Here is a 12,267-nt window from a genome sequence, read left to right as displayed (position 1 = left end):
CTTTGAAAAATAGTTCTGTGGATGCCTGGGTGGCTCAGTCCATTAAGCGTCTGACTCTTGATTTCAGCTCAGGTCATGATCTCACACTCCCAAGTTCAAGCCCTGCATCAGGCCCTGTTCTGGTGGTAGGAAGCCTGCTTGGGATTCTCTCTCTCTCCCTTTCTCTCTGCCCCTCCCCCACTTGTATACTGTCTTTCTTTCTCTCTTGCTCTCTCTCTCTCCCTCTCTCAAAATAAATAAATAAGCTTAAAAAAATAGTTCTGAGAATGTTCGTGATGCAGTGAGGGGTAGGAGAGTGAAGCAAGTTGCGATGCTGTGTATGACGATGTGAATGGTGCAATCGCATTTTTGTTTTAAAATATTATAGTTGTGGGGCACCTGGGTGGCTCAGTCATTTGAGTCTCCAGCTCTAGATTTCCACTCAGGTCATGGGATCAAGCCCTGAGTGGGGCTCCATGCTGGGTGTGGAGCCTGCTTGAGATTCTCTCCCTCTCCTCTTACCCCTCCCCCCGATCATGCTCTTTCTCTCAAAAATAAATAAATAAGTGAATAAACAAATAGGGGTGCCTGGGTGGCTCAGTAAGTTGGGCACCCAACTTCAGCTTAGGTCATGATCTCATGGTCTGTGAGTTTGAGCCCTGGGTCAGGCTCTGTGCTGATGGCTCAGAGCCTGGAGCCCACTTTGGATTCTGTATCTCCCTCTCTCTATGCTCCTCCCCAGCTTGTACTCGGTCTCTCTCTCTCTCTCTCTCCCCAAAATAAATAAACATATACATACATACATAAATAAATAAATAAATAAATAAATAAATAAAATCACAGCTATGAAATTAAGCATAAATTAAAAATACAGAAATACACTCACCAAACTGTTAACAGAGCTCCTGTGGGGAACGGGTGAGGTAGGGTGGAGGGGTTTTTACTTTTGATTTATTAATATTTGCATAGCTGTAATATTTTACCAGCATAAAAGTTAGAAAATAAATTAAGATTAATAGAAATCAATTAAAGAAAGCAATTCTGGCTTAGTGAAATGTTTACACTGTATTTTTTAAATCTTTCCTCCACCAATTTGTTTTCCCTCACTTCTCAGCAGAAGCAAAATAAATAAATTCCACTTCCGCTTATCCCTTAAATGGCGGCACAAAAGAGCAGCGAAATAGCCAAGAGGCAAGCAGAAGACGAGAAGAGCCTTGGATAACTATTTGCCGGCTGGGTAGTCAGGGCTGACTTTTATCGCCTTCTCCTGATCTCACATGAGGACGGGAGGAGAGTAGTCTTCATCCTGCAGGCCCTGCTCTGAGACCCTTCCTTACTCTCCTTCTCCAAGCAGAAGGAAGCATTTCCTCCTTTGAGTCAAAACCCCTTTTGAATCCTTCTGGATTCCTCCCCTCTGGTACTGTAGCACTTCTCTCCCTAGTTGTAGGCACACTGGGTCCCCTATACAACGGGAAGCTCTCTGAAGGCAGAGAACACCTTCCTTCACCTATGTCTCATTGTTTCTCAGCACAGTGCGTATTACATAATAGGCCCTTGAAAAACATTTGTGGAGGGAATGGATGGAGATGAAGGCTAAGAGACGTGGTAGGCAGCAGGGGGAAGGTGCCAGGCTTGGAGAATGGCCAACTCATCTTTTATTCCAAGGGGATTCTTGTTCCCACACTGACCTTTCAGAAGGAGAAATTATGTATTACCCGTCCCAATACAGTCTGCTCACTCAGCCTACGGAGCTTCAATTTCCTTGTGTGGTCCCAATTTTAGCCCCCAGGTTCCCTTCCTCTGTAGCCATAGCTCCTTAAGGTCTCTAGATAAGAGAGAAAACAAAGCCCCTGGGGACTGCAGAGCTTCTCCATCTCAAGAAGCATGTTAGGAAAAGACCATGCCTCTTTGCGTGCATTTACAAGACTTGATAGGTCCCAGTGTTGCCATTTTCCCTACTTTTTCCAATCCATATGTCCTCAAAAATGCATATTCCACAATGGATTTGAACCAATAACAATGGAGGCTGGAGATGCCTGGCTGGTATTTTTCTGCACCAAGGCATAGCCTCAATTATTTCCAAGTCCTCGGCCCTTTGAAAGTGTCTATTTGTCTAAAATTTCCATAGCGGATTGGGAGGCACAGAAGGTTCCCTCACCAGGGACAGAGCGACAAGCTAGCTTGGCAAAGAAAAAGAACGCTATTATGGCAACATTAAGCTCCTGGGAGGAAATAATGCCAGACCCCGAACTTGGAGACAAAGACACAAGGAGATGAGAGAGGGTTTGAAATCACCTACCCTTCAGCTGAGAGCAGTTTATGCCAATCCTGATTCTTTCCCTTCTAATTCCCCTGACGCGGCCGCCGTGCAATTGCACTGCCAGTAACTGGAAGGACATGGAGGGGGGACATTTGCACACACACCACCCACATTCTTTCCTTGTATTCATCCAAGACTGATTCAGACAACTCTGTCCCTTACTCTGCTCTTTAATGCTGGGTTTAACAACTTCCTGGTAGGAAACAGATCTGGTTTTCTGGAGCTGGGTCTGTGGTGGAAAGACTGAGTCTTGTGGTTAGAACTCACTTCCACGTAGGAATGTTGATGCAGTGTTTTTTATTTTAGTAAGCAGAAGATATCATGCTGTTCAGGGTAACACCTGTTCTCCACACTTCCAACTGTCATTTCCTTCCTGCAGGCAGGAAGTCAAAAATTGTTATAGTCTCTTAAACTGTTATAGTAAGATCATTTGTAATCTCAAGGTTTGTTCATTGTTTTCCGTGTAGGGTCTGTGAAACAAAATGGACCGACAGCCAGGAATGTTCTGGCATATCCGTGGTTTGTTTCCTGTGATCGTATGGTGTTGATGTTCAGAAAGGCAGGAGCTTCTGGCAGTGAAACTGCTCTACAGATCAAGCTGGATCTACAGAGAGCCTAGGGAAGAAGTGAAAGCATGTCCCTGGGCCTAATTTACTGACTATTTACAATTCCCAAAGAGTATTTCCAAAACACAGTACTGGTCCTCATGGGCAGGCGTCACCAAACAAATCACTTGACGTGAATTCAGTAAGATCATGTCACCATCTGATTACACTCCTTTTACCCATGTTATGTTATCACAGTCCAGACAACATTCAATTTATATTGTTGGAAAAAAAGTATCATTACATCTCTCGGGCTATTAAATAAACAACTCTGTAAGAGCAAACACAACAGCACATTCACTTTTGTGACCCTTTTAATATCTGGAATTTAGAGACTCTAGTCTTGAAATTAACAAAATGTGGACAATGTCTGTACTTTTTAAAATAATCATGCTTCCCTGAAATACTGTTTCTATTAAAAGTGTCCAGATCTCAAAATTTTCAAGAAGGAAAGATGAATTAAGACTTCCCATCACACAAATTGTGCACAGTGGCATATAAATGGGAGCTAATAATCAGAAATAGATTAAAGGAAAAAGGAAGTCACTTCATTCTTTACAATGATTCTCATATTTTATTTATTTATTCATTTTATTTTTTTTAATGTTTATTTATTTTTGAGAGAGAGACCGACCATGAGCAGGGGAGGGGCAGAGAGAGAGGGAGACACAGAATCCAAAGCAGGCTTCAGGTTCTGAGCTGTCAGCACAAAGCCCAACGCAGGGCTTGAACTCACGAACTGCGAGATCATGACCTCAGCCAAAGTTGGATGCTCAACAGACTGAGTCACCCAGGCGCCCCTCAGAATTTATTTTTTAGGGGACTACAACAATCTGGGTTGGCCTTTCGATATTCCAAAGTAACAAATTAAGGCAAAAAAAAAAAAAAACCCTATTTAAATTAGACACAACCCTAAATAGTGTATATTCAGCCCAAAGGTCACAAAAATTATTTAACCTATATTTCCCAAATCTTCACTGCGAAGGACTTGATAAGGTTGTGGCTCTCCAATTTTTTCCTACTTAAGATAAAAATAACTTGAAAACAATATTATTAGACATGGCCACATCTTTGCAAAGTACACAGAAATGACAACTATCCAGTTATTTTGGTTAATATAGATAAAAAAATAAAATTTCCAACTGGTTTGCCTAAACGTAGTGCTCCCTAATTCCACTGGGTGGTGCAAGTTTTGTTTTGTTTTAATTGCAGATTTTTTAAATCGGCATTGTTAAAGGTATCATGGGTTTGGAATCTTCTAACCTAAATTACTCCTTTTAAAACTTAGACTACAAAGGCAAACAAGATATATGTCTTCTTGTACTATGTATATTTGGCCCATTTATTTCTAAAAAAAAACATTTAATGAGTAAGTTCACTTACCTCTTCTCTGTCCAAAAAGCCACCCAGTGGCTTCCCATCTTGTTTAGAGTAAAAGTCCAAGAATTTACCAGAGTTTCCAAGGCCTTACACAATCTCTCCCCAACCACCTTTCTCTCTTAATTTGCCATTACTTTACCTCTCACTGTCTTCTTCTACGTTCTCCAAACACACCAGGCATAGAAATTTCACCCTTTATGAAGCCATTGTCCATTCTCCCCCAAGACATCCCAAGAGCCAACTACCCCACTTTCTGGAGGTTTTTACATAAATGACACTTTCACTGTGAGACTGCTTATCCAAAATTTCAACACATCCCCCTCCGCAATTTCCTATTCTTCTTCCTCCTCTAATTTTTCCTCTTAGTACTTAACAACAATAATGATGTTTATTTGACTTACTTAAAATATTAACTGTCTGCTCTCCAAACTGCAACATAAGTTTCCTCAGGGCAAAGCCTTTTACCAATTTTGATCTCTGTTATATACTCAAACCTAGATTAGTGCTTGGCGCATAGTAAGATCTCAATAAATATTCGTTGACTGTGTTGCAGAATGAATTCACAGATGAACTGAGTGGCTTCTCTATGCTAGCTTCTGCACTTATTCTGGGGAACAAAGTTGACCAAGGCATACTGTTTGTCCCTACAGGCTTACTGTCTAGCTGAATGGACAGACATTTCCATAAGTCATTTCAACAGAAGCTCAATGAGATATGTACACCCAAGTCATTAAGGAAGCAAAGAGGAGAGTTACGTGGGGATTCAGACAAAAAAAGAAGTTAGGCACATACTGTGCTCAAGAGACTAGTTTAGATATAGAAACACAACACCCAAATATGAAGATCAAAAGGGACATTTTAAAATATCTTGAGACAAATGAAGATAAAAACACAACATACCAAAGCTTAACGGACAGAACAAACAAGTACTAAGAGTTTGTAGTGATAAGAAAAATCTCAAACATACAATCTAAATTTAGACCTCAAGTAAGCAGAAAAAGAACACCCTAAACCCAAAGTTAGTAGGAGAAGGAAATAATAAAAGTTAGAGAAGAAATAGATGAAATAAAGAGTACAAAAACCAACAAAACTAAGAGTTGTTTTTTATTTTTAAGTTTTGAATTTTTTTTTAACGTTTATTTATTTTTGAGACAGAGAGAGACAGAGCATGAACGGGGAGGGGCAGAGAGAGAGGGAGACGCAGAATCCGAAGCAGGCTCCAGGCTCCAAGCTGTCAGCACAGACCCCGACGCGGAGCTCAAACTCACGGACCGCGAGATCATGACCTGAGCTGAAGTCGGACGTTTAACTGACTGAGCCACCCAGGCGCCCCCTAAGAGTTGGTTTTTTAAAAAAACAAACAAAATCAACAAACCCTTAGCTAGACTAACTATGAAGAAAAGAGAAGACTCAAATATATAAAATCAGAAATGCAGGATGAGACATTACAATTGGTGCCACAGAACTGAAAATATCATAGGAAACTATTATGAACAATTATAATGCCAAAAAGTTGGACAACTTAGAAGAAATGGATACATTTTTAGAAACACAAAACCTAAGAGTGAATCAAGATGAAACAGAAAGACCTAACAGATCAATAGCAAATACTGAGATTGAATCAATCATCGAGAACCTCTCCCCCCAAACAGCCAAGGACTGACTGCTTCCTAGGTGAGTTCTAGGGAAACAAAGGCAAGAGAAATGTAGCTTAAATTAAATCTCCTTACAGCTCACAGCCCAGTGAGAAACACCCGAAACATGCAGAGTGTGATCTTGGTCCATGAACTCATGGCTGCCACACTTCCTTAATGTTTTTGAATTATTAAAGACTAAAAGTAACCTTATGTTAATAGCAGCTGGCCCCTCAAGGTCCTGAAAGCCTTGCTTTCAGATTCCTTAGAGACTTATGCTCTCTCTAACCCCCACTAACTTAAAAGTGTATCATCAGTCACTCCTCACAACCCCAGTGCGGCTCTTTCTGCCCATGGGTCCTGCCCCCGTGCTTTAATAAAATCTCCTTTTTGCACTAAACATGTCTCAAGAATTCTTTCTTAGCTGTTTGCTCAAGAACCCCATCATTTTGGCACGCTTACATGGGGCTTTGAGTCTTTCCATCTGGACTCTGAACCTTGGTGCAGACTTGGTAAGTATTTTCTCTTTTCTTCCTTTACTCTCATTTCAGGGGCTTTTCAAGGAGTACGGTCTTATTGGAACACGTTCATGGAACACTTATTGGAATATTTTTTTCAGTTGCTGCTCAGGCTGCAATCCTCCAGCCCATGGCTAGTCTACGGAGGAGGAGAAAGCCTGCCTTTTGGCTGAAAGTTAGTACCCTGGCCAGAATGGTAATAAGACCCAGAAACTTGATGCCCTCTCTTTATTCCTGTCCTTATACAAAGTTGTCTGTCTTGGGCAGGAGACAACCACCTAAGTGACTAGCATGGTTGCTAATCTTAAGACTCCCATGTGAGGTTTCCTCCTTATTGGTCTAATATGATCCCCTCCACATCTCTGGACTAGCCACTTCTGGCCATGAGACCACCACTGGGAGCCGGCCAAAACCAGTACCCAACTGAATTAAAACCCAGCAAGGAACCATTTCCTAGGGAAGTTGTCTATAAAGACTGTATGTGTTGGAACACTGCTTAGATAATGATGGATTTCTCTCTACTGTTTTCTGTCAATGTCCTCTACTAACTACTTAAATTACAGAATTGGGTAATTCCCCTATACAGAACTTTTCTAGTGTTTTCCATGGGTTAAATTGACACAGACTTCAAGGAAACTAAGGCATGACCTTCATGGCATGCTCCTCAAGACAAGGTAAACTAAGGCACGACCTTTTACAGCACACCGTCTTATGGCATGTCATGGCATGTCACGGTACTTAGGTCCATACGCCAGGCACCCATTTGTAGCCTAGGATATAATGGGGAAGCAAAGGGACTAGCATCCCTTCTCCAGGGGCCCTTAGTGGCTGGTCGGTGATCAGAGCGATTTTGTTTGAGGGATGCCACTGGTCGCTTTGACACCAGGAACCTCTGACATATCCCGCGTGGGACGCCACCCTGGAGTCACGGGTGATTTTTGGTAATGGACCTTCTCAACTTTTCTAGAAATATGGATCTTCTTGTTCAGTCCCCAAGGACTCTCCCTTGGGATGCCTTTTAATCCACTGGAATCAATTCGGATTGCAAAATTTAGGAAAGGACTGATCTTCTGTAACAGTGTATAGCCTTAATACAATCTATCAGATGTCTTCTGCAATGAACAGGACAAGTGGACTGAGGTACCCTACGCCCAGGCTTTCATGGTCCTAAATCAGGATCCAGAATGGAGGGCCTCTTGCAGAGTGTGTTTGGCCACTAACCAGGCTGATAAACTCCCTCCTGATATATTTGGAGGGTTGTCTAAACACACCCTTCTGAATAAACCCAGGTTGCTGGAGGAGACACAGGCCATCCCTAATGAAGGGGACTCTGACATTCTCACTCACTGTCCCTCCTTCCTAATAGACTCAGGTTACTCTACCTGTACGTGGGAGCTTCTCCTTCCTTCATTCCCTGGGTTAATGACTAATCATTGGAGTCAGTTGTCTCTCGTTAGTCTACCTCCGGAAGGAGAATGTAAGGAATATTCCCAAGCAGCTGCTGAAACTCCTTTTTGTTTCAGGGAAGTTCCCTGTCTTCTCCGGCCCAACATGGACTGCCCGTTTCCATTTGGTGGACAAAAATTCTGCATCTGCTCATCTGTCTGAACTGACAGGTTTTAGGACTAGGAGACCACGTTCTCTGTTCTGTGGGTGTTTATCCACCTCCAGCCTTCCCTGAAGACACCTCGCCTCTTCTGCCTTCCCCTCCCTTCCTCCTGTTTCTGCACCATTTTGGATGCAGCCTGTATCTTCCAAGCCTCTGGCACCGTCAGCTCCTCCTCCTCCCCTCGCTGTCAAAGAGTGCAGGGCACCCTCATGGACTTACACCACCCACTTCAGATTTCCTCACTGGGGCCCCAGGTAAAAAGTGGCATGGTGAACAAAGTGATGGACTTTTTTTTTTTTAATTTTTTAATGTTTATTTATTTTTGAGAGAGAGAGACAGAGTGCAAGCTGGGGAGGGGCAGAGAGAGAGGGAGACACAGAATCTGAGACAGGCTCCAGGCTGTGAGCCATCAGCACAGAGCCGGATGCAGGGCTCGAACTCATCAACCACGAGATCACAACCTGAGCCCAAGTCAGATGCTCAACCGACTGAGCCACCCAGGCGCCCCCAAAGTGATGGACTTTTTAAGTGGACCCAAATGGAACATATTTGGTATTTGAACTAATTTAAGTTTGTTGGCTTAATTAAGATGGCCATGTCTTTAGAGTTAGCAGCATTAAATACAAAACTTTTCCTACCTAGGCTTCTTTAAGGTCAAATAAGCTCGTGGATATCTCTGTTGCAATTTGTCAGAAAAAAGATGGCTGAAAATAATGGTTCCTTTTGTCTCTCGCAAAGTTTTTGTGGGTAATTGTTAAGATAGCTTTCAAGAGCTTTGGTAACCTAAAACTTTAAGGTTTTGTTTGGATGATAAACTGTATTGAATTCATTGGACATCTAGGTCTTTCCAAATTGGATAAAATGCTGACATATTATTAAACACAGGTTTGTGTTTTTGACTTAGTGCAGAGAAACTAAGGATATTTGAGGCTGTTGGAAAATTTGCTTTGTGCTTAGTTGATTCATAACTTTTCCATCTAAAATATTCTGGTGTCACACTTCACAATTGGTTACTACTTAGTTTTCACTGGAGACTAAGGTTTCTAAGAGTTAAAATTCTTATAAACGTAATCAAGACTGATGGAAGTAAGGAAAACAACTCTGTACGTAGAAAAGTAGGATATATGTCAAAAAATATATAAGGAATGGACATACATTTTTGTTGAAAGTAAAAGAAAGTAGTTTTGTCCTAAATGAAACTGGTTGTTCAGAGAGACATGGCTTGAGACAAAATGTGAATGCAAAGGAAAATTGTAGAAGGTTGGTGAAGGGAAATCTTTTGAAAGGAAAATTTTGGGTGGTTAGGATGGACTAAGGTTGAAATGAATGGATTTTTAAAATACACTGGTATAAGATTAAAATTCTGCTTTTCTCTCTGTTCAAAGGACAGTTTTCTTGGATTGCGGATCTGCTCTTGATTAAAAAAAAAAAAAAGTAAACAAATGTCTTTTCTCTTTTGTCCGCCAGAGAAACCAAAGCTTTATGTTTTGTCTTTATCAGGTCTTTGATCACTTAGTTAAAACTTCTCAATGTTAAAGGAGCTAGGCTTTGCTAACAACTATATACCCTACATACATGCCTTGAGAATCTCTTATTGCCACCTTGGTTAAATAAATAATTAAGATTTGTAATGATCTATAATCCTATTTAGGATGTGCTTTCTAACTTCCTAAGGTTTTAACAAACTTCCCAGGATTTAAATTGTCAATGAAATCTTTTTGACCAAATGGGCCTCTTTATTTGATGTGTTACCTGGAAAACCCTGTCAAACAAACAATGGAAAACCTTAGGTCGTATTGCTTGGGTAAATGCTATAACTGCTCAAATATAATTATATATATAATTCCTAAAGTTTTAATATGTTTTGGTATAAGGTCATCACCAGATATTCCAATTATCAGACTGCTATGTGTCACAGAAATAACTGAGTTTCCTTGTCAATTGCATCATAATGAACGCTCCCCTCAGATTGTTGACCATGTCCATTTTTGAGTCTTTTGTCATTTATAGTTCTTGTTCTGATGCACTTACAAAATATGTTTTATGTTTAAGGAGATTTATAAAAAGGACTTTTAGGACAAGTACAGGTATTTCACATCTTTAAGATCATAAAGCAAATGGGTAAAAATTTCCAGAATTAAAAACCTGTATTCAAACTGAACAAAAATTAGTAACACGGGACTAAATAAATTGAGAAGGATTATAGATTGTGTGACTCTTGTTGGAAATATTGCTGGTTCTCTGTTTGCTTCTCCAGATTAAGGAAACTTTCTCTTAAGATACCCATAGCATACAGAAATGTGATAAAGTATTCATTTGTAAACAAACTGAGACATTTCACTTTTCTCTCTACCTGAACCCTCTGAAATTCAAAAGCTCTCAGTTGAGTATTCTTTCTTTCATGGCAAATACAGGTATTTGCAAAAGTTCAGTAAGAATCTGTTCTCCTTGTAACAGGTCACCATTGGAAATACTGATTATTTTACCAAGGCTTTGACTGGGATGTCATATTTGAGAGAGACAGGCTTAGACTCAGATATAACCAGTTTTAAGGAACGAAGGTTGACTTTATAAAACATGGAGCCATAGAGCCCCTTGGAAATGATGGCCTGATACCTTGCTTACAGAGTTCCCAGCAGCCTTACCAGGTGAGTAAAGAACGTCACTTCCTGGCAGGTGCAGGAACCTCAGAATATCTTTGAGACCTTGTGAAAAGAAATTCACCCAAAGCTACAGGTTTTGCAGGCATGTCTGATGGCAAGTGCTTGGCTTGGGGCTCCTGGACTGGCGAAACTACTAAAAGTTCAATCTAGAGATTCCTTATAAAAACTTCCAGCCGAGCAAATTTTAAAAGATCTCTATGACCAATTGCCGTTCTTGCTGAGCTTATGTAAATAATTAGGTCTTCTTTGTTAAAAGTGGACTCGTTCTATAAATGAATTAGTCTTGATTTGGCTATCTCTGGAAATGAGGGTTAATTAGAGAGAAAAATTATGTTTCAATAACACACCTTTACGGATGTTAAGTTCTAGTTCTGACGGTCTTTAAATGTTTGTTGTTTGCCTAAACTAGACAACTTGAGGTAAACTTCAGAGAAATTGTCACAAAACCCATGTACAGACATCTTTGTGCCTGCTGCTCAATGGGTCATTCAAAAGGAACATCACAGGCATTTGAGTTACAAACCAACCAACCAACCAACCAACCAACCAACCAAAACCCATCTGATTCCCACTGCCCATCCCCACTCCATCTGAGGATGTCGCAGGCCAGACATCTCAAAGTCTTCTGACAGTTATTGGGTTGGTAATTTGCTCTAACCATTAATCTACATACTTCTTGTTTCTCTAAAAGTGCCTCTTATTAATTACCTGATTAATTACTAAGCAAAATGAAATCAGTATGATAGTTAACACCACCTGTTATATAATCAAGGCTTTAAATGACTCTCAAAATAACATTGCATTATTAAACACGAAAATAACTCCAATGCATTGGACAATTCTACAAAATAAAATGGCATTAATGTTTTCGCTGCTGCACAAGGTAGAGCTTATGGTCTCATAAAAACAGAATGCTGTGTATACAGTCCAGATTGCCGCAAAAATATTTCCGAGTTTCTAACTGACAAATACTCAGATTGGCACTTTAAATGATCTCTCTCTTTCCTTTAATAATTAGTTCAATTTCTGGACAAAAGAAAGATTTGTGTCAACTATCAAAGGACTCTTATGTGGGCTTCTTTTTCTTTGTGTTATTTTCATCGTGTTTTGCTGTTCTCTCCCATGTCTCTCCACCTGGTGCCAAGACTCCTTTGCTGCCACAACTTCAAGCCAACAGATAATCCTTTCTGCTCAAGGAGCCTCCCATATGTTATCAACTCTAGCTACAGCTGCCTTAGCCTTTTCTAACTCCTATTAAATTCTCAACTGACCAACCTTGACCCATAGGTACGGGACATCTCTACACCCCTAAGTCGGCAGGAAGAAGATTCAGAAGATGAGACCTTCTACCTTCAACAACCTTAAAGATTTAAGGGTCTAACTGTTCAGGGCGGAAATGATGAGGGACACAAAAGCAAGAAAAATGTAGCTTAAATTACATCTCCTTACAGCTTGCGGCCCACTGACAGACACCCAAAACGTACAGAGTGTGACCTTGCTCAGGGAAATCATGGCTGCCCCGTTGCCTTCGTGTTTCTGTTTTACTAAAGACTAAAAGT

The sequence above is a fragment of the Panthera onca genome, chromosome B4, assembly GCF_046562875.1.
Source record: "Panthera onca isolate mPanOnc1 chromosome B4, mPanOnc1 haplotype 2, whole genome shotgun sequence".
NCBI classification, from domain to species: Eukaryota; Metazoa; Chordata; class Mammalia; order Carnivora; family Felidae; genus Panthera; species Panthera onca.
Note: the sequence above shows the minus strand (reverse complement) of the source record.